The sequence below is a fragment of the Hylobates moloch genome, unplaced genomic scaffold (genome assembly GCF_009828535.3).
Source record: "Hylobates moloch isolate HMO894 unplaced genomic scaffold, HMol_V3 SCAFFOLD_11, whole genome shotgun sequence".
NCBI classification, from domain to species: domain Eukaryota; kingdom Metazoa; phylum Chordata; class Mammalia; order Primates; family Hylobatidae; genus Hylobates; species Hylobates moloch.
In genome coordinates, this window is record NW_026652286.1 from 77,028,429 (window position 1) to 77,053,941 (window position 25,513).

At 36.0% G+C, this 25,513-nt stretch overlaps 1 long non-coding RNA gene across 3 annotated transcripts in view; it reads left to right on the plus strand.

Annotated features, from left to right (window-relative positions):
* Positions 1 to 62: 62 nt before the first annotated feature.
* The window catches only part of LOC131384598 (uncharacterized), a 315,104-nt gene continuing 289,653 nt past the window's right edge, over positions 63 to 25,513 (plus strand). For 2 of the 3 annotated variants that reach the window (XR_009215604.1, XR_009215606.1), the window contains exons 1-2: positions 63 to 551; positions 4,364 to 4,469. This is a non-coding gene — a long non-coding RNA (uncharacterized LOC131384598). Of the gene's footprint in view, positions 552 to 4,363; positions 4,470 to 8,545; positions 8,641 to 25,513 lie in introns of those variants that run through there. The other variant, XR_009215605.1, reaches the window with a different exon arrangement.

The window sequence follows — 25,513 nt, forward strand, 5'->3', positions numbered from 1 at the left end:
CATTTACCATCCTTTAGCTAGACAGAAAAGTTCTCGAAGTCCCCTACCCGATTAGCTACACACAGAGCTAATTACAATTCTTTAGCTAGAGGGAAAAGTGCGTTTACAATCCTTTAGCTAGAGGGAAAAGTTCTTCAAGTCCCCACCCGTCCCAGAAGCCCAGCCAGCTTCACCTCTCACTGGCACTCGGCCACGGACACTCAGGCAACCCAGAGGGAGCTCATCACCTAATCAAACCCAGCAGGCTCCGGCCGGCCACGCCCAGTGCGGGGCCCGCCAAGCTCACGCCCAGTGCGGGGCCCGCCAAGCTCGCGCCCACCCGGAATCCGCGCCAGCGCTCTGGCCGCGCGCAGGCCCGGTTCCCGCCGGCGCCTCTCCCTCTGAACCTCCCCGGGAGGAGAAGGAGCCGGCTCCGGCCTCGGCCAGCCCCAGAGAGGGGCGCCCACAGCGCAGCGGCGGGCTGAAGGGCTCCTCAAGCGCGACAAGAGCGGACGCCGGACGCCGTGGCTGAGGAGGCACCCAGAGCGAGCGAGGATTGCTGTCTTCCTCAAGTAGGTTACCAGTCAATGCTGAAAATACCAATGCTACTAGTTTTCGTATCAATTATTTATGTTAAAGATAAAATCCTGAAGTATTTAACAAATTGTTGCAGTCTGTGACGCCCATAACAATTGAGCATAGCCTGTTATAGTGGACTTATAGAGAACAATGGACTTGAAGTCAGGAGTCTGAACACTTGTTTACTGAATATGCAACTCTAAGTCAGTCAATGAACTTCTTTGGACCTGTAAAACACCTGCTTTCTCGGCTGATGGGGTCTCTGGAAAATCTATAAAAAACACAGCTAGAAAAATGTTTAGTGCACACAGCGAGCTAGTTCTCTTGTGACCTACACATGAAAGATGTCATTGTTATTATTTTTCTCTTTGCAATGACAGCTCCATCCTTTACTAGGAATTCTTTGTGCTTTACGTCTAAGGACATGATAGTAATTCGTTCCTCAAATATTCTGAGTTCCTACTGGTACTAGGCACTGTGGATACAGTAAAATCAGAACAACAGGGTCAAAACTTAACTCAGAATTAACTATTTAGAAGGCAATGGAATCTGGAGTTTGCTTCAGGTTTCAGTGTGCCACACAGGTTAATTATTTTTAGTATAGGTGTCAGAGTAAAATAGGGAAAGCTATAAACAAACAATAGTAATACAACAAACTTAAAGAGATACTGATTTGAAATAAAAATAGTAGCATGAGATTTACCTTGAGAAAAATGGGTACTATAAAACCTGTTTTCTACATTTTAAGAAAACAAAACACATGGTTGTGAAATGAGAAATTCAGTTGATCAGCTTAACACTTACAGTAAACATGACAAAGATCTGAAAACTATTGCATTTGCCACATTCCACTGTTTAGAAAGAGTTGGATGTCTGGAAGGGTATAGAACAATTAGCTGATATTGGAAGGGCATTTTCCACTTTGTATTGATACACTTGGATTTCCTTGAGAAGACATGTAAGTAAAGGTTTACAGTGAATGACCTTTCCCGTCGACACTGTTAGGCATTACCAATGCCAATATTGTTCTAAGGGCAGAAAATATTCGGTAAATCTGGACGTCTTTGACGAGTCATCCCACCACTTAGCATACACTAGTTGAGCTGAGGTGTTTCAACTGTTTTCCTCTAGAGAAAAGCTACTATTGGAGCCTGAACCCATAGTCTTAAAAAATCTCAGCCTCTTTGTACTATGGATTGTATGGAAGATTAAATCAGAGTCATATCTCCTTCATTTGAAATGGTTCCCTTCCTTTTTTACAAGGTATTCTAAGGAGATTTCAGTTTTTCTGCGTTTGTATTGCCTTCAACAGAATCTTTAGAATAAGCCTCTAGTGGATTTTGGGTGGGTGACCATTAAATGACTTATACCTTCTGGAACATTTTAGTATTGGATATGGCACTGGAACAGGAATTGGGAGATATTGGTGAGTGTGTGCAATTTGTTTCAAGTGGGATTTGTAGAAGTAACCTGACTTATCCAGGCTTAAGTTTCTTTCTTTGTAAAATGAATGAGTAGGATGAACATATCTCTTAGATCACTTTAACTCAACTGATACTGTTGAGCAATTAGGTGTCAAGGATACAAACATTTCTGGAATCCTATATTCAAGTGCATTAATAATTTCCTATTATTCTATGAAATGCAGCTTTAGTCAGGTAGGACATCTCACTATTTCCAACATACAACATGATTATTTTCCTTCTTTTGACTTTTCTTGTGGATTCTTCCTCATCTGGCATGCCTATTTGATCATATCTGAATATCTAAATCCCACTCATATGTCAAAGACAAAGCTTAAAAGTCTGACGTAATCATAATTATGTACTATATCTCTTTTAGAAACACATAGAACTTACCAAAGGGTTACTACACTCTACACATCTAATAAATACTAATCCTAATAGCTTAATTAATAACTTTTTAGCTTTTAGCATTGCAAAATTCTACAATAAATGAATCAGATACTGTTTCCCAAAATAATGTAATTGTGAACTATTATTATATTGGTCTTGAGTAGATCAAGCATATTTCCTCTACTTCTAAATTTAAAAAGCAACGTTTATAATATTTGTCTTATGCTGTGCAATAGTCTGAATGCTTGTACAGCCCATCCCCCAAATTCATATTTTGAAATCCTAACCCCCAACGTGATGATAGTATTAAAAGCTGGGGTCCATGGGAGGTATTAGTTCATGGGGCTGGAACCTTCATTAATGAGATTAGTGCCCTTATAAAAGAGATTCTACAGAGATCCTCACCCCCTTTTTCCACGTGAGGACATATAGAGAAGCTGCCATCTATGCACCAGAAAGCAAGCTCTCTCCAGACACTGAATCTTCTGGCACCTTGATCTTAACACTTTCCAAACACAAGAACTACAATAAATACATTTATGTTGTTTATAAGCTGTCCAATTTATGGTAGTTTTGTTATAGCAGCGGGATCTGACCAAGGCAGCTTCCTATATAAGGAAATGAGGTACCTAACCAGACATTCTTCTTTAGCAGTTTCAACCAAGTAAAAGTTTAAGCATGGCTAACACTGGAAGGTCACATAAAGAAAGGTTTACATGACATCATGCTTTTGTCCCAAGGAGAAGATTTTGTAGCCTCAGCACCAATGGGAAATATTTTAAAATAAAAGCCCATTCTCTAAGAAAATATTACCGATAAATGCACAAAGAAGAAAATAAAATACCTTCCAGTGTTGACAAAGCAAGTAGCAAGCATTTCTGAAGAACATATTGAAGACATCCAAAAAAGACATTTAAAATCTCAAATTTGAAAACTGGGGCAAACTAAGGCTGAACACAACATATAAAATCTTCATAAACACTGAAGTAGCAAATACAGAACCATTGCTCCTAGAAGAAATATAGGGTTAGGTCTCTGGTCCTAACATTTTTGTCAATTGATCAATCACCTTGTGTTTTGTGTGTTTCTAGTTAAAGATACCTCATTTAATATATATTTTTGATTCATTAACATTGAACTCACAGCAGGCACTATGATTTATGCCTGCAAAAAACATATCTAACACATCTGTTTTCTCTGTAAGGCACATGACAGTCTTCTCGCACTCAGGAACACTAGATAGCACTTCAGCACTATAATCAGGGCCCATTTTAAGCAGCCAAGTCATCAACAAGAAGCACGAAATGCAAAAAACATGGCATAAATAGACCACAAAATGGACACATGTTTACAGTATGAGAGATGAAACAGGAAGGCAGAGTGCTGCCTTGTTTGAATTCAGCTGGAAACATGCTCTTCAGAAAACTCAAATTTTTCACCACTCTGCTCATGCCTGTGAGTGATTGCAAAAGTGAAGTGCATATTGATTTTGAGATTACAAATAAATTTTAGCAAGTAGGCAAATTTGCAAATGTGGAGCCTGCAAATAATGAAGATGATTGTATTTGTTATGAGATCTGTTGAATTCCAATGCTCTTTTTCTTCCCCACCTCCTAATGAAAGGAGCTTTATACTTCTCTTGCATATAAAAGTGATGCACTATCATGTAGAAAAATAAAGCCATACAAAAATATTTTTTACCAATAGAAATTACATCACCAGAAGTCAATGATACCTTTCCATGTATATGTATATATTTGTATCGATATGGTTTGGCTCTGTGTCCTTGCCCAAATCGAACTGTATCGGACTGCCCATTTTGAACTGTAATCCCCATAATCCCTATGTGTGGAGGGAGGGACCTGGTGGGAGATGATTGGATCACAGGTGTGGGTCCCCTTCTGTTGTTCTTGTGATAGTGAGTTCTCATGAGATCTGATGTTTTATAGGTGTCAGTTCCTCCTTGTTCACTCTCTCGACTACCACCACATAAGACATGCTTCCTCCTCTGCAATGATTGCAAGTTTCCTGAGGCCTCCTCAGCCATGCAGAACTGTGAGTCAATTAAACATCTTTCTTTTATAAATTCTCACTCTTGGGCATTTATTTATAGCAGTATAAAAACAGACTAATATCTGCATATATACATATTTCCTATAAAATATCATTGTGTTTTAACAAGTCTGGAAAAGAATAATTGCAGAACTTTTCCCTTAAGTATTGAGTATAGCTATGTGGAGTCATTTTAAATGGTTGCATTATATGCTTTCACTAATCTCCTATTGATAAACATTTAGCTTGCTTCTAATATTTATCTATTCTGAACACTGTGCTGAAAATTCACCTATCTCTGTGTATATGTCCAATTACATTTGCAAAAATTTTCTAAAAATACAATTTAGATTTAAATTCCTACTAAACTGCTCTTAAGAAATGTTTTCCCTATTTTAACCATTCTCTATCTAATGTTGCATATGCTACAGTGTCAATTCTTCTGTTTAACTTGATGTTTGGGGTTATTACCTAAGTTATTACCTGTTAGCATGGGAAAATAAATAATCACATCACATTATTCACAACCAAACATTAGTAGATGATCTCGTACAAAAAATAATTACCAGAAGAATTGCAAGAGTATATAAGGTAAAGATCCAGTGCTGATCAATTCTGAAAAAGTGGCAGTGGTGGCAGCATAGCTTTGGAGTCTCTTTAAATCTCCAGACTGAGGAGCTAGTTAAAACCAAAACTCCGCAGAGATCATACACAATATAACTAGGGGGCAAGGTATCTAAAACCAAGCAGGCTCTCAATCGAAAGGGCTGAATGTTATTAACATCTATATGGAAGAAGACTGGAAACCAGCCAAGTAGGCTGATGGATCTGAGAATAGGAGAATTCCAAAACAGTGACATCTGGAAAGGGCTTCAGGTTAATTTGAAAACAGCAAACATTGGGAGGAACCTTCCCCACTCCAGTAACAACAGAGTGCAAGGGGCTGACTGTAAGAAGGTATGATGAGAACGGGTAAGTCTAACAGCTTTTGTGAAACTTCAAAACTGACTTTTTTTTTCTTTGGTTTCCCTAACTCTCAGGAAAAACTGTTGGAAGCAGCTTCAAAATTTAGCAAACTAGGGATAAAGGAGATAGGAGAAACTGTTCAAAAAAAAAAAAAAGGATGAAAAAGAAAAGTGGAGATGGAAGTGAAACAGTTTAGAATGCTCACAAAGTCCCCATATTTCTAAACACTACATAAAAAAAGAAGTTCTATAAAGTTAGAAAAGCTTCTCTAAACCCCACATTTTTCTAAAGTTTGAAAAAAATTATGCCATATAAAAATGAACAAAAATGCATCAGGGTTAAATTCTGTACGAATTATTATAAGAAAACAAGAAAGTAAGAGTATACCTAGCAATAAATATACCTACCACTCATAAAGATGTGCTCAAGAGTATGACTATTATCTCAGAATAAACTCAGCCCGGCATGGTGGCTCATGCCTGTAATTCCAGCACTTTCAGAGGCCGAGGTAGGCAGATCATTTGAGGTCAAGAGTTTGAAACCAGCCTGGCCAACATGGTGAAACCCCATCTCTGCTAAAAATACAAAAATTAGCTGGGTGTCTGGCTGTGTGCCTGTAATCCCAGCTACTCAGGAGGGTGAGGCATGAAAATTGCTTGAACCTGGTAGGCAGAGGTTGCAGTGATCTGGGATCATGCCACAGCATTCCAGCCTGGGGAACAGAGTAAGACTGTCTCAAATTAATTAATTAACTAATTAATTAATTTACAATTCACAAATCCACATGAGATGGCAGAACACAAGAAAGCAGATATAAAATAAAAAAGATCACTTCAGATAGAAACAGAGAATAAAATAGAAAGAACAGAAGAGAAACACATCAGAAAATTCCTAAAAAGAATAAATAGAGGAAAAAAAACAAAAAAATTGAAAAGTAATAAAAAGCATCTGAGAGACAGTTTCAAGTACTAATGGAGCAGACGAAAATGAGAAAACAAGTCTCTGAAGGAGGAAGCTGAAAAGAAACACTAAGAATTATAATTTAATAAAATTTTCTTAAAATAAAAATAAGAATTTAAAACTACATGTTGGAAAAGTGCAATACATATCTGAGAGTTTAGTACACAGTTGACCGAGCCACAAAACACTAAACTGAAACATATTCTACCTTTTTTTTTTTTTAATTCAGGGAAAAAAATCAGGGGTGTGGGGTCTGGAGGTGATTTCTAAAGGAAAAAAATTTTTTTGATCATTATCAAACTTTTTTATCAGCATCAATGTATGCCAGAAAAAAATGGGGTCACATATTTTATATTTTCACAGGGGAAAATACTTTCTTTGAGACAGGGCCTCTTTTGTCACCCAGGCTGGAGTGCAGTGGCATAATCATGGCTCACTGCAGCCTCAACTTCCTGGGCTCAGGTTATTCTCCTATGTCAGTCTCCTGAGTAGCTGGAAACACAGGTGTACACCACCATGCCTGGCTAATTTTTGTATTTTTTCTAGGAATACGGTTTGTTCACCCATGTTGCCAGGCTGGTTTCTAACTCCTGGACTCAAGCAATGCCCTTGTGTCAGCCTCCCAAAGTGTTTGGATTACAGGCCTGAACCACGGTGCCTGACCAGCAAAGCTCCATAATATTAAAAGCAAAAAGTAGGAGTCAGGCCTGAACCACGGTGCCTGACCAGCAAAGCTCCATAATATTAAAAGCAAAAAGTAGTAGTATCAACTTGTAAGGACTCAGAAAACATTGTTGTCAGGAGCCCTTCCAGTGGAATCTGTGAGTGGATCAGATAGATCTGTTCACAAAATGACAAAATGTTAGTGGTAAACATTAAACACAACCACTTGTAGGTCCCCACTAAATGAGAGTTCAAGGGAAAGAGGTTCCATGTAATGATGATATACACAGGTAATGTAGCTCATGAGACCTAGTTGTACACATTTCTTTGCAATTCTGTTTTCAGAGATTTCACCTTGGTAACTTGAAATTGGCCATCGTGGGAATATTTACACCAAGGAGACCATCAAATGCTACAAAGCAGGGCTTTTTCCTTTGTTTTGTGTGTATGAATGTGGTTGCTCAAGATTTACTGTCTTGGTTGGGTTGGGCTGGGCTGCCATAACAAAATACCATAGACTGGGTGGGCTTAAACCACAGAAATGTATTTTGGGCCAGTTCTGGAGGCTGCAAGTTTAAGATTAAGTTGTTAGCAGGATTGTAGTAGTCAGGGCTTTCCCTTAGGAGTACATACTGCAGCTGCCTTCTTGTCGTGTGTTCACATGGCCTTTCCTCAATGTGTGTGTGTATGTGTGTCTCCTTGTGTGTTGCAGGGGTCACTTTCTGGTGTCTCTTCTTATTAGGACACCAATCATCTTGGATTGGGGCCTCATCTTTTTAACCTCACTTAATCTTACTTTCCTAGAGGCTCCATCTGGAAATACAGCCACATTGAGGGTAAGAGTTTCAACGTCTGAATTTGTAAGGTGGGGAAAATTCAGTCTATAACATTTACTGGTTCACACTGCCACTACAGTACCTATGAGCATGCATAGTGCCTAGACTATGGTCTTGAAATACTGCATCCTGCTAAAAGGAGATCACAACTTCTTGGAGAAGTGGCTGATTTCATGTTGAGACATAAGCGTACAAGTCTAAAACATCTTGCTGTTCCAGATAGGAAGCTATCAAAGACTAACAATGTCATGTCAAAAAGACTCAGGGGTCAATTTAAAGAGGCCCCTGCTAGCCAAACATGGGATAATTTAAGTTTCAAAAATAAAATACTTGCAGTTATTAAAATCATTAGATGTGTTTAAATCCATGAGTTCATAGTGGTGTTTTGTAAAAACTGGCTTGCCTTTTAGAGTATGATAAGAAATTAATCAATTATCTTAAAACTGGTAAAGAAAGGGAAAATTTTGTCCTGCCTCTTCTATATGAATTGTAATCCTAGGAAACCAATAAGGTAGTACAAAAATAGCATCTTTTAATAAAACTAATATCTAAATTAAAAAGTAATGATTAATTATAGTATCTGTATTTTTCAATCCCCAATGCATTAATGGATTTAGGCATTGAATATAAATAATTTCTTTTCCAAAATGATAGACAACCAGACCTTATGGGCCTCATTTAGGAAGGACACAATACCGGTACTATTGCCAGCAGGATCAAACCTGAATCTGCTCAAGCCTCAAGTTCACCTACCAATTTGCAGAAAATACAGAGCCCAGAGGAACATATTTAAATGTACCATGAGTATACAATCTGCAAAATCCAGAGACTGTGAGAAACTACAGATTAAACATTGTGTAGATAAAGAACAGGATGTATATTTAAAGGATACATTAAATAAAAATTTTAAAGTGGCACGGATAAAGGATGGTATTTTGAAAGACAAGTCTGGGCTAAAGCGCGCACACACACACACACACACAGGAAAGTGATTACTGTAAAAATGAGGGCACTAGTTGCATATAGGAAGGGAGAGGGTTGAAACTGGAGGGACCACAGGAAAGGGGCCTCTGGAATGGTTGGCAAGGCTGTATTTCTTGAACTCTTGGCTTCACCATACATCTGATTTGCGTGATTTATTTTGCGTTTTATTTTGTGATTTATTTTGTGATTATTGTGTTTTATTTTGAAATGAATTATTTTAAAAGGAGCTAATTTCTCAAAATACATGAGGAATCTCCCAAAATATCTGGATAAGACAATAAAGAAATATGATTATCAAACTAGAAACTAATATTCATTGCAATTTCATACTTTAAATATAATATGCAATAACTAAGTTATTTAAATAAATATAAGATGCCAAAACAATTAACTAAAGTATTAAAACTTTCACCAAAGAATGTTTTTTGCGGGGCTTCAGATCTTGCCAAACGGTAATCTAACTCAATTTCATCAATGAATGTTTTTTGCTGAATTGACTGAATTAACTATTGTTTGTCATATTTGAGACAAAGACTTGAAACATATCTGAGACAAAGGACTTGACTAAATTGCCTTGATAATAGTATCTACACTACCGTTTTTTGAAGTGAATACCATACAGAAATGGCAAGAATTAATGTGATAACATATAAAAATTGGTAACATTTTTTAAAAGCCCTTATTATAAGAAAGTTCTCACAAAGTTCATTCAACAAATACCTTAATCTACAGTTCTTCAGTGGGGTTTATCCAAGCTCCAAGAACAGACCAGGCTGAGATGGTTACCATCCCCAAATCTGAGGAGAGTATTTACACCTGCATGGTGATTTATTACTTGGGATTATATTTGTGGGTCAAGTCAAACAGTAATTCACGTGTTTCCTTTCCTTTCATTCTTCCAACCGTCTTCATCCCTATTTCTATGTGCAGTGGTCCCACTGCCAGGCAGGTATGGAAGTTGAACTTAAGTTGTATTTCTGGGATTGAGGGAGGAAGGGCAGTGGTCTACCATATAAAAGAATTAGAGCAACCAGGTAACTTTGAAAGCACCAGAGAGAAAAGTCATCTGGCTTTGAAACTATTAGCCTCAGGGGAGAGTATCCTTAGGTTAACAGCTGTGAACCCTCATTAGGGATCACCTGGAACCCAGATCACAGCGGTGAGGAAGTATATTAGCAAGAGGAGTCTTATCTGGGGGCAAACTACTTTGTGGAGTCTTTCAAGTTCCCCGGTGTCTTACCCTGGAAAACTTTATGAAGCAATTTATATAATTCAGAGCCCTCCAGAATTTAGGATTTTGTATTATTGTGGATATTTGATCATATTTAGCCTGTATTTTTCCTCCAAGTTTCTCTTCATTATATCCTGCTTTGGTCCCCATTCTTGGAAACCATAAATTTATTCTTACCTTGTAACTTTGATTTTTAAATAGGCTGCACCCACTTAATTATTGCCTATTCATGTTGTGTTTACTTAGCTTTGCTTCTTGTAAGTCACTCTCATTATTGCCTTAATCAGGACCCTTGTGCTTCTGTGAATCACCTACCTACTAATGTCATCACTGGTAGTAAAGTGCCAGAACTCAGGGATAATTATTGTTTTGCATTTATATTATTATTACTTTGCATTTACGTAGCCTCCTTCTTCATATGATATTTTTATTCAGTCTTTTTCAATTCTCATTGAGCATATTAAAGAAATCAGAGCATTGTATAAAGAAATGAAAGAAGAGATTTCATGGAAAATTTGAATTCATTTCTTCATTTTTAGATGAGAAAATTGAGTCCAAGAAGGGCTGACTGAATTGCTCAAAGATACTTGTTTGTAGCAGAGCCAAAAAAAAAAAAAAAAAAAGAAAAACATTTTCCTGACTTGGCCACCACAAATTAGTTTTTGAAATAATGCAATATATAAATACATTAAAAAATAAAGAATAAACAATTATGACTTGCAATCTTTAGTAATAGCTGTACAATTGTGGCCACCATTTGCTGAATAAGACATTAACATGACATCCTCTGAGGACAGCTATTACCTGAATGTGTTCACTCTGGGTACCAGAGGCTTGATGGGTGACTTCTCTCAGACAGAGATACATATCTATAACATATCTCATGATGAGGAACAGAGTAGAGAATGTCTCACTTTAACCCTGTCCAGACTGAGTTTCTTCTGTGTCCCATGGCACTCTGTCCGGTGTTGCCTTTCTACAGCAGATCTCTTAATACTATATGCAAATAATGAGAATCAACCGTAGTGACTTCGCTATTGCTAGTGATTTAGCGTTTTTATTTTTTATTTTTTATTTATTTATTTATCTTTTTTTTTTTTTGAGACGGAGTCTCGCTCTGTCGCCCAGGCTGGAGTGCAGTGGCGCAATCTTGGCTCACTGCAAGCTCCGCCTCCCGGGTTCACGCCATTCTTCTGCCTCAGCCTCTCCGAGTAGCTGGGACTACAGGCGCCCGCCACCACGCCCGGCTAATTTTTTGTATTTTTAGTAGAGACGGGGTTTCACTGTGGTCTCGATCTCCTGACCTCGTGATCCACCCGCCTCGGCCTCCCAGAGTGCTGGGATTACAAGCGTGAGCCACCGATTTAGCATTTTTAAAACTGCTTCCCTATCCACAAAATGACCACGGTGGTACTTACCTCCCAGGATTGCTTTAAGGATTAAACATCATAGTATTTGTTGATACATGCCTTTTTCAACTCCACTTGTCTTCTTCCTGAACCCTCTTACACTATCATCTTATACTGGTGATTTTTTTTAACTCTGCATCCCCATGCTTCAAATAATTGCTACCAGTAACATATTTTATCTTTGCTGGAATGTCTGAAGCCATTGGAAATCATAGAAGTTCCAACTCTGTCGTGTCAAGTAGTATGAAAGTTAATAGGATTAATTTATCCTTAATTTAATAAAAGTAATGTAAAGTAAATGTTTGTTTTAGGAAAATATTCCTGAGAGTTTTGTTTTAATGAGAACTTGGTCAATAATATTTGTTTCTGGATAGAATTGTACTCCCCCCCCTTTTTTTTTTTTGAGACAAAGTCTCCCCCTGTTGCCCAGGCTGGAGTGCAGTGGCGTGATCTCGGCTCACTGCAAGTTCCGCCGCCCGGGTTCACGCCATTCTCCTGCCTCAGCCTCCGGAGTATCTGGGACTACAAGCGCCCAACACCACGCCCGGCTAATTTTTTGTATTTTTAGTAGAGACAGGGTTTCACCATGTTAGCCAGGATGGTCTCAATCTCCTGACCTCATGATCCGCCCGCCTTGGCCTCCCAAAGTGCTGGGATTACAGGCGTGAGCCACCACGCCTGGCCTTTTTTTTCAGTTCTTTTATTTGCCTAGCATGATTTGCTGCTTCTTTGAGGGCAGTTTTGAACCTTCGGTTTCAATGGGACCGAGTCTGGCTGATGACTAGCAGATGTGTGTCTGAGAGCAGATAAGGGGAACATAATCGCTCAACTCCTAGAAATCCCTGAAGATGAAACTAGATCTAAAGCTTAAACAAAGAGCAATTTCCTACCTACCATTCCTCGGAGAACTGATTTGTGAGATATTAGCATCTGGCTGAACACTTAGTAGCAGCTAATTTCAGGGAATCTAAAGCCAGAGAGATTCAGGTTGAAGGACTTGTGGGATAGTTTCATAAGCAACATAAAAGAAATATGATCAGCTAGAATTCCATCCAATTCAATAATTTTCTAGTGCTGTACAATTTTTTTTCAAAAAATTCTGTTTTCAAAAAGTGACCTTGGATAGTACTTCAAAAGACCATACATATATGGTAATATTTCCTTTTAGATTTAGTAATTTTCCTGAATTATTACACATTAAGGTCTGTTTTTTCCTAGGAAAAAAATTGGGGATCAGGAAGTTTAAATATGGTCTAAAGCAAAACATGCACACAGTGAGTTTGAACTCAGTATCAATATACATTCTGAGATCCTAAAGTTTCCTTTGTATATTTAAAACTTGCCAGGTATTTAATAGATCACACACTGAATAGAGATGCCTTCCTTCCTTCACCTTACACCTTATATTTAAATATAAACATATTCACTAAACATATTCTGTAAGACTTTTATTATTGTAACTGTGAAAACAGTGAGTTTACCTTTGACCAGTCAAAACTTTCACCTCTTTGAGATGTCTAATTTAGTCAAATTCTGCAAATGAAAAACTAGGACTTTAATTAGACTGACTATAAGCACAGAGCATGGTTTGGTGGATATGAAGCCATGAATTGATCACTGGGAAACCAAGAGTCCTGACATGTGATTTACATGTATATGCATACATGTGTATATGTGTAGGACAAAGGAGAGAATGAATTTCTAAAGAAATGGGATGAATGATGTTCAAATCATGGCAAGAATCATGAAACATGAATCATGAAACTGCAAGGTTGAATCTGAAACAGAAGTGTCCAATAATGAAATATTTAATATAGAATGTATCGTTAAGATTCCTTAGTATTTTTATAATGAAGTGGTACCAACTGTTTGTACCATTTGGAATTCTGGTCAGAGTCACAGTAGAGCATTGGCATTTTTGTCTGTTCGATTTGAGGGTCTTTTGGGAGATATATGAAAGTTCTGTTGGATTGTAGTCATGCTGACCATTCTAGGCTAATATATCATATCATGTTAAGGAAAATTTCAGGACTTATATAGAAATCATGTTTTACGGGATTTCAGTGAGACTAGAGTGTTTCAGTTGCCGCTGAAGAAATACTTTCAAAAGTCATTAATGCCTGTGTCCTTTCACTGGATGGAATGTGCTCTCAGCAAAACTAAGGATTCAGCATCTGTAACTATGGCTTCTGAAGCAAGTATACAATGCCTTCCTAATTTTAGAAATGTTCTTCATTTATCAGTCAGCCAGAAGAGTTTTAAATGTATCCACTTTGTTGTAAATTCAGTATCAAGCAGACTAGAAATCTTATAAGAGAAATAGAACACAGAGTTGTTACCACAAAAAAAGTTTACTAAAGTAATTGAATGTTACATAGTTAATGATGAAAAATTTTAACTAAACGAGGTCAACTTGAATCTTAAATTCTATTGAAATCATATTAAATGTCCACCCAAATTTCAATGCTATTTTCCAATATAGTTTTTTTTAAATTTCCAGATATTTTTTGTTTACCTAGTACCCTCTGGTTTAGATTTCTACTTCCCGCAAAATTTTCATTATTTAATTTACAACATGCTAGTGGAGGTTTTTGATGATCTGGTGTCGCCCATTTTTGTGCTACAGCTTTTCTCATTACTCCGAGCATATGCTGAACAAAATTCACGGGAGGTTTTACTTGAGTTTAAAATAGGGTGACATCATAGATCCATAGAGTATATGAATTAAAATGGAATATTACATACAACTAGGTAAGGACAGTGGACTGAGCATTTGCATTTATCTCTTTTAAAACCATACTAAATAAGGGTAGTAGGATTTTTTTGAAACAATATAAACTCACGAGAAAAAAATGAGAAATAATAGCAATATTTTAAAATAAACTTTATTTGTTAGAAGAGTTTTAGACTTATAAGTAAATTATAAAAATAGTACAGAGATTCTCATAGGCCCCATACCAAGTTTCTTCTATTATTAATATGTTATATTAATATGATACATTATTATAATTAATTGACTATATTAATTTATTGTCATTAACTAGAGTTCATACTTCATTCAGATTTATTTAGTTTTTACCTATTGGTTCCTTTCCAGGATCGCATCCAGGCTATCACTGTATTTAATAATGTATTTAATAGTCATGCCCCCTTAGGCTCCTTAGTCTCCTTAGATTCCTCTTAACTGTGATGGTTTCTTTTTGTCTTTGGTAACTTTGATAGTTTTGAGAAGTACTGGTCAGGTATTTGGTAAAAGCATGTTTGTCAATCAGTATATTTTCCTGATGCCTTTTGATTTTGTAAATAGATGTTGAAGAGGTAAAGGGTCATTTTCTCCATATTATATCCAGTGTATATATTATCAACATGAATTGAGACTGTTAAAGTCGACCTTGATCACTTGGCTGAGGTAGTGTTTGTGAGGTTTCTCATCCATCAAGTTACTCTTTTTTTCCCTGTTATGTCATCCTCCTTGGAAGGAAAGCAATAATATTTAGTGAGCTAGGAAGCCAACAAAGAAATGGCCACTGGTATAGCAGACTGGAGCCAAGAATGGCAAAAGTGCTAGGGCTTTTAACGATGACTATGCAAACTTTTATAGAATTATCTTTATTCATGTGGTATTTTTCCATTATCCAACTTGGAATAGAAGTCCAATGAGAAAATTGAAGACACAATTTAACTTGAGTTGTTGAGATTCCAAAGGCATCATGAATTGGAAGCCGGCTTATGGTGTGGCTGTTAATGAAGACTCTTCAAAAAGGAGTTAGATTCCCAGATAGCTTCCCTTGCTTACCACAACTGAGTAATTTCCCTCCTGCAGCCAGCAGAAAGTTAGAAGTTAGGACTTTTGTTTGTTCGTTTTTATTTACTGAGTTCTTCTAGGAAGTCTAATATAGTAGTACTTTGACATTAGGAAAAGTTGGGTAATAGAAAAATACCACATGAAAAAAGAGAATTCTAAAAAAGTTTGCATAGTATGGTTAAAAGCTTTAGCACACTTGTCTTCCTTGGCTTCTAAAATACTGACAGTTGTGCTTATACCCTCTGGTTAAGAGTTTGGAATGTCCTTTCTTGATCTGTCCAGCCAGCCTAAAATAAAAAATCTAAAGATACTAAAATCCCCCAATATATGGCACAGCCCTATGAATTTGTAGTAAAGCTTATAATTTAGAAGTTCTATCTTTGTGCAAAGGGTTCCAATCACCTAAATAAGTGTAGAGCACAAAAGAAGCAAAAACAACTTAATATGAAACATGGAGGAAATATTACTAATTTATCAAAGAAATAAGAGGAATACTTCAACCACACAAGATGCTATTAAAAGCAACAACCATAAAAAAAGAAAAAAATACAAACAGCAAAAATAAACTTTTGAAAAAGGAGAAATAAGTAAAAAGTTTAGTGAGGAAGGTTGAGTAACTTTTTCAGAGAATAAAAAAATACATATATATATATATATATGCAAACAACAAAAAAACAAGAAGACATAGGAAAATTGGAGGCTCATTCTAGGAAGTTGAACATGTAAGTGATGGACATTCCAAGTCAAGAAAACAGGAAAATATTAAGAAGAAAACTATTAAAGAAATCAAAAATTTCCAGAGTTTCCAGACAAAAAGGGCCCGTTTAGGGTTCAACACAATGCATTAAAATATCGCTAAGTCACATTACACAGACATTTTAGATAACTGGGGTAAAAAGAAATGTTCTTATAACTTTCCAGAGAGGAAGAAAAGAAAGCTGTCTATAAGCAATTAGGAGTCAGAATGGATTCAGATATCAGCTTGCACCGGAAGCTGGAACATAAAGAAGAAATATCTTCAAAATTCTGAAGAAAATTGTATTTCTGAAATATAATTTTATCCAACCCAAACTATTAATTAAATGTGAATGAAAGTAGAGTAAAGGCATTTTTCAGAGAAGAAAAACCTCCAAAAATTTAGCCTCTATGCATCCTTTCTTAGGGAGCTATTAAAGGATGCGTTTAACAACAACAACAAAAAATTGGAGAAAAATATAAACAAAACTTTTACTTGAATAATCAATTTCTATATTTATAAAAATGTCCCTTCGTCATCTTTATCAACCTGACCTCTTGTCATGTGGCATTAGCATCGCCTTTTTCATTCTGATCTTCTACAAGGCATGTTCATTCATTGCATTTATTCCAGCCATGTTCCATGGGCCTCACTAAATAGTCATTGAGACTTATCACAACTCCAGTTTATTATTTTATAAGACTTTGCATCATCTGGCAATATAACACTTTTAACCTCAGTCTGCTACACATATCTACACAAGTTAAATACAGAATCAGTTATTTATGAAGATATATTAAAGAGATTGGTTCAGAGTTTCGATGGTGGACAGAGATTCTTTCCTTTTCATAGTCAATGGAGATTTACCATAGAGATTTACTTACTCAATTTACTCATTCTCATAGCACTTACTGAGTAACCTCTATGTGTGAATCAATTTCAAAGCCACCTGGAATGTGAAGGTAGATGATATAGGTATATGACATGAAGAGTTCAGAGCATAGAAGGGAGACAGAGTACACATCAATATTAACATAGTATAGTGTATACAATAAAAAAGTGTATGAGGTTACAGTGGAGAAGCATAAAGGAGAAAAGGATCTTCTCAAATTCAGGTGTAGAAATCATTAGGAAAGACTTTACAGAGAAACACTTGCAGGGAGTTTGAAGAATGAGCAGCAATTTGCCAGACAAATAAGGAAGAAAACTTTAAACTGAGAAGAAAACTTGCACAAAGGCAGGAAACAAGTTCTTTATTTAGTCAATCATAAGGAATTTCATATAGTCCTTGCACAGAATTTGTATGTTTATGTGATTTGAATGGGGTTAGGACAAAGAAGAAATGACAATAGATTTGGAGATGTTTATATTGACCCTACATCTGTAAATGTCCTGAAAAACTCATACAAAATGGACAATCCTTAAACTAAGCCTTAGATAGCTAACGTTTCAGTGCAGTTATAAAATCATTTATCTAGACCTCCTTTGATGAATCCTAACCTGTACTGATTTCATTTATATCCATCAAGTATTCTTATTGGTTCCATTCTAACTTGCATAACATCTGTTTCCTTGTTAACTTTTAGCTGTTTGTAAAAAAAATAAATAAAAAATAAATAAAAAAATTCTGGATATACAGTTAGACCTCTGTATCTGTGGTTCTGCATTGGCAGATTCAACCAGCCCTGGATCAAAAATATTTAAAAAATAAATAAAATGAAAATACAATAATAAAAAATAAAACAGTATAACAACTATATAACTAGCATTTACATTGTATTATGTGTTATAAGTACATCTGGAGACGATGTTCTACGTCGCTTTAAATAAGAGACTTGAGCATCCCAGATTTTAGTATCCATAGGGGTCCTGGCACTGATCTCTAGGAGATATAGAAGGATGGTTGTACTCTCCTGGAACTCCTGGAGTCAAGGTATCTTGGTGATGCTTTTCACCACTGCATGTTCAAGCTAGGGGACTCATCAGTTTTAAGCTTCCACTTTTTTGACATTAAATCTGACAAAGTAATTGACACTGATCTACATGAAAACCATACATAAATATTTAAAATTACTACTGTATTTTCATTGCATGGATACCAGTAGCACACGGGCCATTCTGAGTGTGAAATTACATTTCCAATTTTTCCTACAGGACAGATATTGGTTTAGATAAGTGTTCTTGTTTTTCTATGCATTGCTATCTTCAAATTTCAAAAATGTATTATGATAACTTGTGAGCTTTCCAAAATAAAATTCAAAAGCTCTCAAATAGTATTACACATAGTTTCAGTGCCAAAGCTGATATCTAAACAATGTTTTTCAGTGGAAATACCTTTAATATGATTAATAAAAATGACTGTCTTGCATTTTTAACAATCCACAGACTAAAGTGTATATTAATTGTCTTTTTAAAAGCTAAGTTCACTAATCAAGAGAGTTTCTAGCTAATTGAAGACATTCGTAAGAATCATGAAATATCATTTGACAATATGCTTTGATTTCTCACAAAAATAATCTTTTTAAAACAATATAAAAGATTTTGAAAGATAAAGGTTTTTTTACCATTTCTATAATAATGCTCAATGAAGTCATCACCTCCACTGCTATTTTAAGGAGCCTATTTTTGTTTCAGGATCTGAAGTCATGGGTGGAATTAGTGTAGTTGCGTACTCTTCATTTAGTGAAAGACTAATAAAAAGGAATTGATTGATGAAGAGGCAAAGCAGCTTTCCCCTCCAGGTTATGTTTATGCTAAAACATTCAATGGAAAAAATACGACTCTGTGGTCACATGACACCCATGCAAAAAAATTAAACTCAAGTGATTTAAAAATAAATCTTTTTATCAAAATTGAGTCAAGTTGATTCATATACGTAGCTATCTTCAGAATATAGGAATGCTTATCCTTCGTAATGATGCATCTGATTATTGCAATATTAGATCACTTTGTTACCTCCCAAACTGTATCTTTATATCAAGCAATTACCATATTTAGGGTTTCAATTTTGCAAACCTTGTGAATTTATAAATGACAGAGTCATCTACAAAGGCTACATAAAAGGGAACATTTAAAAATTGTCACAACATTTTAAAGATAATTGATTAGTACAATTATTTATATCAGAATTTTGAAATGCTGAATTTTTGAATTTCCATGTTACAAACTTTTATATTACTTTTTATAACTAGACACTTCTTAAAAGGATTTATTGTAGACTGAACAATATATTGGATAAGAAAATAGTCTCTGGAGCCACCTGCCTCGTTTCGAATGCTAGCTCTACTACTTTCTAGCTGTTTGACCTTGAACAAAGTATTTAACTTCTCTTTGCTTCAGTTTCTTCATTTGTAGAAAAGTGGATGTAATAGTCATATTTGCTGTACAGTGTTGTTCTGAAAATTGAGTGAATGCTTGTAAAGCACCTAGGACAATTACTAACACATAGTAAACACTATAGCAGTGCTTTCCTTAACGTGAATAAATGAATAAAATTTCAGTAAAAAAATTCTCACAATATTAAAAATTTAAAGAGGTAATAGCTATGAAGCACAAATCAAAAAATCTCACTACCAAGAAATAATCCTTGCTAATATTTTATGAATATTATTGCAGTATTTTCTCTCTGAATATACTTAAAAAGAATAATAGATCAATACTTAGAAATGAAAATAATTTTATGACATTATTTTACATGCTTTTTAAAACTTAAAAAGCATTATATTTTATTTAACTTGAATTTAACAAATGAAAAGAAAGCAAAAGTGGACTTGAGGGAGTTGGTGAATGTCATATAAATGTTTCTTCGCCATGAATTAATATCTTATGCAGAACTTTTCTGCATTTAAGAAAAGAGATTTCAAAGATTGTTAAAATGTTAGACTCTTTGTTTTTCTTTTCCTTTTTTTTCTTTTGAGACGGAGTCTCACTGGGTCGCCCAAGCTGGGGTGCAGTGGCGCCATCTTGGCTCACTGCAAGCTCCGCCTCCCGGGTTCAGGCCATTCTCCTGTCTCAGACTCCCGAGTAGCTGGGATTACGGGCACCCGCCACCACACCTGGCTATTTTTTATATTTTTAGTAGAGATGGGGTTTCACCGTGTTAGCCAGGATGGTCTCAATCTCCAGACCTCGTGATCCGCCCACCTCGGCCTCCCAATGTGCTGGGATTACAGGCGTGAGTCACTGTGCCCGGCTGACTCTTTGTTCTTAAACTCATGTTTTGAACTCTCTGCTGTGAAATGTGAAGTGATGCATTCTTACACATTCTTGTACCTCTTCTCTCACCAATACTTTAGTCTTGCTTTTTAGTAACATAACTGGAATTTATCTTGAAATTGACTAATATACCTTTGACTGGTGCATTCTGTTATCTTATGTTTTGCAACTTCAGTTCTCCCTTGTTTCAGTGGCCATCTCTGATCACTTTTCCTGAAAGATGTGTTAGCAATTCTCTGTTTAAAATATAATGATTATCTTCATGCTGAGTCATCCCTCAGTTTGTCTGTTCTAGCCCTCAGTCTATCTGCTCTAGCAATTGTAATCATTTTATTTCCCTTTTTCTTCTGAAATCACTGAGATTACTTTAACGTATTTTTCACATCATTTATTTGATTTTTGTAAGCGTCTATTTTTTCCTGTTTGTAACTTATGTAATATATAATGTGTGTTTTATTCTCAACATGTTTCCTGAGACTTCTCTTGCTTGAGTTATCTTTTCTTCCAGATTGGTTCTTCATTTCTTTCTTTGATCAAAATTTTATTTTAATTTATTTATTATTTTTGCTATGCTCTGTATGTAATTGCCATGCCATTTATTTTCATCTTGCTTGTGCTTAATCTAGCAGCTCTGACTCTAGACTATCTGTTTGCTCTGATAAGACTATAGGTAAATTCTCCTTGACACAGTTCCCATCTTAGGTGTAACAAGTTTATCATCTTCCTTTTGAGCTGCAGGATCAAGAGCTGGATGTGGCTTTCAAGACACTGTTCTGGAGTGTGAAGTTTCATGAGTGAGGACACCAAGTGCTAGATTGATGCTAAAGATCCAGTATCTGCTCTCTCTTCTGAGATCCTATTATATGTCTCTCCACCCAGTGCTTCCTGAGCGTGTCCAACATGGAACAGGTCCTAAAAGCTGCCAAGTCCTAGTAAAAATTCCTTTTACTACTAAGACTCTCCCCTGACAGATAAGGTCTTCTCATTTTCAGGGGACTGCTTTATTTATTTATTTAGAGTTTTTTTTTTAATTTCCTGCAAATTAAAGGGCATTCATTAGAATTCACAGAATTTTATCAATTAAATTTTTCATTTAACACTGTTTCTGGAAGTGGGAGTGAGAGTGTTGAAATATGGCATGACCCAGTTTTATTATTTCTTCTTATGGCCATAATTGTAAGCTTTTGCCATAAGATTTCTTTCCTTTCTTGGTTTAATTGCTATACATATTTTTTAAACTGTATATCATGTTTCAATCAAGGGAACTTCTGTAATCCTAACTTATTTTTGTAATCCTAATCCTACTTCTTCTAGTCCCATTTCTTTTTCATTTAATTATTTCTTAATTTCTTTTTTTTTTTTAATTTGGCCCTGCTCTAATATAGCCTGGAACCTGACCTATTTGAAATGAAATTTGTAACTAGATCTCATAAGTCCTGAATCTAATGATTTATGATGATACAAGGATACTGCTTTTAGCCAAAAATATAAACAACCTTGAACCTGAAACACTTGTGAATTACTAGCAACACTTCTGTGACAACCTTGTAATAATCTGTTACAATGCTGCCTGATCATGGGGATACTGGGCTGCTGAGCTGTCCATGAGAGATGTTTTTTTCCAGCAAGACAATTTTTATCATCACTACATGCTTTGCAGTATACTAACTGCCACTTCAACTCCAATGATTTTAAACACTGGCAAAGATAACTTTTGGAAAACAATTCTGGATTTTGATTACATACTTTTAGTGATTAGACTTCCAGAAAAGTAGCAGAGTGTTGTAACAGAGAAATTAGCTTATTGTGTTGTTTTTGTCAGATAGACCTGGATTTGAATCTTGGATCTATTAGCTGTACAATCCTTTGTATATTATTTAATCTCCATTTTTAATATGACATAAACAACATAATGATATTTATAAAAATTAGGTGAAATTAATTGCATACCATACTCAAAACATTGCAGGTGCCCAATAAATATTATCTAATGGTTTGTTTATGAATCTGTAGGATTGACGATTGTCTGTCAATTCTACTATGATATTGTAGAGAAATTCATGGATTGATGTTTTCTCTCTAATCTGTTTTTGGCTGTTTTGTAATAGACATCCTGAAATAGGTGAGAACAAACATTTTAGATTTGACCTATTCTTCTGTCTAATCACCTTAAAGTCACAGGCATTCTCAGGAGCAATGTTGCCAATTGCAGTTTGATGTATTCCCCATACCAGCTCTTGCTCTTAAAGGAGTAGCTAAGAGTATAATAGTTAAGGACCCGGATTCTGGAATCAGACCTCATGAGTTTCAACATAGATCTCACCTCTTTGTACTTTGATCAAGTTACTTCTGCATTCTGTACCCCAAATTTTTCATCTATACAATGTAGAGAGTAATAGTTATTAACTGATGTGGTTTTTAAGGGTACTAAATGAGCTAATCGATGTGAAGGGCTTAGTATGATATGTGGCCTCAGGACACACTCAATATGTGTTATGGTCTGTTACTAAAGGCATACCGATGTTAAGACTTAGTTCAATGCTTTCCTCTTAAAATTTCCCTGACTATCCATTTCTATAGGTAGAATTAACTGCTCTCTCTTTTGTAGCCCCATTTAACAGAGCATCTACTGCTATGATCACCTAGTTCACATTTTATGACACTTTGAAAATTGCCTGCTTTTTCCTGCTATATAACTGCATATCCTAGAGAGCAAATATCACACATTCATTGGTGAATCTTCAACATTTGACAGTCGAGTATCCAGTAGGTGCTTACTAAGAACTATGTAGTGCTTAAGAGTGAGACTGTGGAGTCAGACTGTGTCGGTTTAAATACAGGTTATCACTTCCTACTGACCATGTGATTATAGCCAGAATATTTAATCTGCCTGTGTCTCAGTCTCCCATTTGATAAAATAAGAATAATTATGTATCCGCATCACAGGGTTGTATAAAAAATGACATTAATACATACACATACAGTGATTAGAACAGGGTATGGCCTATGATGAGCACTCAATAAATACTAGTTTTTAAAACAATGCTGTAAAATCGAATCAAAAAAGAAAAATGATAAGCAATGGCATGTTCTTATACACAAATACCAAAAGTTTCAAGTCTTAATGGTGGTGGGACTATTAGAAGTGATTTGTCTAAGAACAAGTAGAGATCCTATATTTAAAATAAATTCTTTCCAAATATTTTATCCCCTCTGAAAAGAAGCAACTCTCTATTGTTTAAAAATTATGTGAATAAAGACAAATTAGGTACATGTCTTGATATACTTTCTTCTATATACTCTCTGAGCACCCTAAAAATGTTAAGGTTTTTGCCTGAATCCTCTACTAGCATTAGGTTCTCCTAATATCAAAACTTAAACTTTTTCCTAGAGACATTAGTTTCTTCCATTGCAGTCTTTACTGACTTCACAGATTGGGCCTTACCCAATGAAGAGACCCACTGGCTGTTTCAGTTTGTTGAGCTTTAATTTCATGGTCTACTAGGAAGAAGATTCTTTGATGTTATTCCTAGTAGCCAGTGGAACAGGGTGAAGCAGGGTGAACAGAGCAATAGAGGAGATTTATGTTGACTTGTAATTTCTAATAGCTGGCAGTTTGTGGCAAACACTAATAGACAATTCCCTAGTGGAACAACTTTAATCAAAAAAACAAAAACAAAACAGTCCGATTTTTTTTCCTCCTTGTCTCTACTCAATATATATTATTTCTCCTAGTATCAGTGAATCAGAATTGAGAATATTGCACGTTTTAAACTCTAGTAATTTCATATTGCAAATTTCTTTATCTTCTTTCTCTTTCTTCTTTCTTTTCTTTTCTTTCCTTTCTCTTTCTTTCTCTTTCTCTCTTTCTCTCCCTCCCTCCCTCCCTGCCTCCTTGCCTGCCTGCCTGCCTGCCTGCCTCCCTCCCTCCCTCCCTTCCTTCCTTGCTTCCTTGCCTCCCTCCCTCCCTCCCCCTTGTCTCCCTCTCTCTCTCTGCATGTTTTTAACTGAATGAGCCTATAAAGGTGAGTCATCTTCAGGACATGGATGATACCATTTATCTCACTGCCCCCAGCCCTTAGCATGATATCTGAATAGAATAGACACACTTAGTAAATGCTTATCAAGTGAATGTATACACTTTTTCTATAAGAGTATACATTCCTATTTACCTGTTATTTATTGAACACTTGCCATGTTCCAAGCCAAGTGGTAAGCAATATCTCTTGTATACCCATTCAGTAATCGTTATAAACCCTCCCATAAATTGATTGTTAGCTGCTTCTTATAAAAATATAAAAATAGACCATATGATTTAAAATAATATCCCCCAGGACACAAGCCATAAATGAAAATAGTTACAGAAGCCATGAATTTTTTCATTCTTTCTAGAACACAAAATAACTTCGTCTATGTGTAGAAAAGGTAGGCTCAGTTACATGACTTAATTACACAAGTGAATAAACAAAAACTATGAAACATGCAATATACCAAAGTGGTAGAAATCAGCACTGTGTGTATGTGTGTGAGTTTGTATATGTAGGACTGCATGTATACTCACATTTAGGGGAGTGGGTTATGGAAAGTAAAAAACTAAAGCTGAACCAGAGGGAGGGACTAGTTGGCAAATAATGAATGATGATGGATATAAAGAACGAAGCTTAATCAAGATCTTAAATTCTAGGCTGAATAGTTCATGTTTTATGAGAAAAAAAATAGCTCCAGGATGGATTTTTCAGTAATGCATAATTTACCAGAGGAATGTTCTGATTTTTATGCACGGTAGTCTTTTAGGTGAAACTTTCTCATTCAGCTACTGCTTGACCTTGGTTTCCTTCTGGTTCATTGCAGTTGTGCTGCTTCTAGCTCATAGCACTGTGCTGACTTAACGTAGAGGTCTTCCTTCTCTTGCATATCATTATTTTTAGTATTTAGCAAGTTTTTACTTATGTTTGGCTGATATCTACTTGAGTTTGCATTTCCAGAGCATAGACATGAGCAATCAGCAGTCCCTAAACGACTGTCTCAGGTATTTGCTATGCACACAGTTCAGTGAGCTGGAAGAATTTCCTGGAGGACTAGAAGCATATTGCAAGACCAGCTTTCAGGATTCTTGTGGTTTCTCATGCCTTCCTGAGTAAAATAGATTGTATAAAGTTCTCACAAAATACAACCTTGCTTCACGCCTTTAGGGAGGTTATAACCTACTATAATCAGGGTTAGCAAACCATACATCATGCCT